At 35.5% G+C, this 2,917-nt stretch overlaps 1 long non-coding RNA gene across 1 annotated transcript in view; it reads left to right on the top strand.

The window, feature by feature from the left end:
• LOC106869916 (uncharacterized) overlaps positions 1-1,579 on the top strand; it is a 2,183-nt gene extending 604 nt beyond the window's left edge. Inside the window, exon 2 of the long non-coding RNA XR_001409456.2 lies at positions 1,443-1,579. This is a non-coding gene — a long non-coding RNA (uncharacterized LOC106869916). The remainder of the gene's footprint in view (positions 1-1,442) is intronic.
• Positions 1,580-2,917: the final 1,338 nt, after the last annotated feature.

Below are 2,917 nucleotides of genomic sequence, written 5' to 3'. Positions count from 1 at the left end.
TAATAATAATAATAATAATAATAATAATAATAATATTAATGATAATAAAATTAAAATTAAAAAAAAATTATTTATTTATTTATTTATTTATTTATTTTTAACACATATTTTATCTGTGAATTTACGTGTGTAAACTGGGAATGCATACAACGAGTTTCTCTGCCCTAGGTGTACGGAAAACACTCGGCGAGACATGGAAGAGAATTTGAAGAAAGAAGGAAAAAAAACAACAACATAATAATAATAATAATGATAATAATAATAATAATCATTTGCCACAAGGGCGAAGGATGGGGAGGGGGAGGATACAAAGGCAAATTTAAAGTGTGGGGTTTACATATAATGGGAAAAAAGTGTACACGATATACTTTTAAATAAGGATTCGATGTTTTTACTCCCCCTTCTGCTATGTACTAAACAAACATAGGGCTTCCGTGCGTCCAGAACACTATTCCAGTAACCCATAAGTACTGAAGTGCGAGACGTTCTCAAGAATATTTGTGGACGCCTGAAAAAATCTGGCCTTCCAGCTCCTGTTGGGGCATAAACCGCCACCAGTCTAAAGGCAACACCTTCACTACCATTCACATCTAGGACCATCACTCTACCTCCAGGTCCTGGGAAATAACCCATACTTGGAGATCTAAGGATTTTCCTTGCTATGACTGCTACACAGCCACCCGCTCCCGATAAACCACAAAATATAAAAAACATGGTAGTCTTTCAAAATGGATGCTAGAACATGTTTTTCAGAGATACTTGTTTCACGAACGGCAGCCATATCTAAATCAATGACCAGAGGTTATTTGAGCAAGAGAATTTGCTTCCAAGCTGATCCCAGGCCATGCACATTCGCACACCTCATTCTCCGCACTGACATGCAGCTCGGCGAAAGAAAAAGAAGAGGTTACTCACCTTCAGTTACGAGAAGCACGGAAGACTCTGGCCTCCCTACTGGCGAAAATTTCTTGCAAGGCCCTTCTCACAGACTTTTATCAACTGTTTGTTTTAAAATCCCCACACTACGTGGCAATTTTACTCTTATGTGTCTTGTTGATTTCGTTGGTGATATTAAGTCTACCCGCCGCTAGTATCTCGAAGTGCTTCTATGATAGATATAATACATCTCCCAGATCAGAATCTATATATACATGTGAACACTTAATACACGTAATAACATTATGCATGCCTTGCAATTTATGTGTCACATAGGCATGGAAAAAAATAATAAATATCATATTACAAGAGTCCTGCATGATGTTTTTCACACAGAATACACATTAGAAGCATAATGTACTCTATTCATAACACACTCCATACATTATAAGCTCCATTTATAACGAAAAGCCACACTACACAAATTTATTTAACATTTATATTTTACTTTGTTATTTCCTGAAAAAAGATACGTGTCTTATTCTTTATTATGTCTTTTGTTACAGGGTCCGATGTGCGTGTTTTGCTGAGTTTTATTTATTAGGAATACGTGTGACGGATTACTGCTCGAAACCACTACATAGAAGATATTATGGAAATAATAAATAAACTTCTTTGAATTTAGTTCAGGAATTATTCCTCATTATTTTCTCTGTGTTTTGATTGTTTCAAATCTTTCATTATAATTTAAACCTCGTTTGTTTAATCTATATCGAAACAGCCTAAACTGTTGTAATTGTTGAAAGTATACTAAAGTCGGGAAGATTTTAGAAATTGGTTTGCCTCTTCTCTTTGTAAATGTAATGGCGTTGAATTCGTTAGCAAAATCTATGCATAACTAAAGACATAGAAGTGCGTCTAAGCATTTTGTCCGACGCACTAAACATTGTACCCGCTCACGCACTTTAAATTTTCTAAAGCCTTATAATTAAACTGTAGAAATGAAGAAGGCACTTTTAAAAACAATGCATGTTATGTGGAGTACCAGCAGGTAGAGTTTTGGTCATGTACTGTTTATTATAATGTTGTTGACTGATGCAGACAAAATAAACATCCGACCATAATTACCAGTTATCGGGAACGATTACGATAGTAATTTGAAGCTAGAATTTAAGGCAACAAATAATAATTCATAGGCTTCAAACAAGAGTGAGATTCTGTATATAAATGGGAGATTTACTCTACTTTCTATAGTTGCACAAAATAAAATCTTATCGCGGATTAAAGAAATGCCTTGTTTTGCAATTCAAACAAATATAACAAGAAAATTCAAGACTATGTATGTGTTCGACAGAGACTATTGCCTTGCAGGAACACAAGGGCGGATTTTCGTGTAGTGGAGATTGCCAAGGTGAGATCCATTGTCATGCATAAATGGAAAAGAGGATGCGACGAAGAAACCCCCCAAATTTTAAACGGTGGTTGGTGTGATGCTAATGAATTTAGCTAGGTGATGATATCTTTGGGTAACGAATGTTTTGTCATAGTTTGTAATTAGTATCACATGTTAGAATGGAGCTCATTGTGCGTTTGCTGTAGAAATATATATGATTAATGTTGGATCTGGGGATTAAAGAATGAATTTTGCCGCAACCTGTAGTAATATGAATGACACCTATGATAACAAAAACAGCCGCTCAAAATCATCAATACCGATTATATTGAAACCGAAATACAAGCCGTTACAAACGAAGATTCTCAGAGAGATCTTATGCTTTATGGTTAGAGATGGACTTCACCTAAGGAGAGTTTGAAAGAAACGATTCTGTGACTTGATGAAAAATACGTTTGAAAACGGGGAAACGTTTCCGTGACTTGATCAAAAATACGTTGGAAAACTGATGAATAATACGGAGGGCCATACACGTTGTAGGTAACTGTGCAATGAATGAGCTGTAACTACAGGTCGTTTTTCATACAGATCCTCCGATTATGCGATCTTGCCTGTAGAGAGAAAAGACATGAATAGTGAATTATGTTT

This window comes from Octopus bimaculoides, chromosome 21 (genome assembly GCF_001194135.2).
Source record: "Octopus bimaculoides isolate UCB-OBI-ISO-001 chromosome 21, ASM119413v2, whole genome shotgun sequence".
Lineage (NCBI taxonomy): Eukaryota > Metazoa > Mollusca > Cephalopoda > Octopoda > Octopodidae > Octopus > Octopus bimaculoides.
The sequence above is the reverse complement of the archived record's forward strand: the minus strand, read 5'-3'. Positions and strand labels throughout refer to the sequence as shown.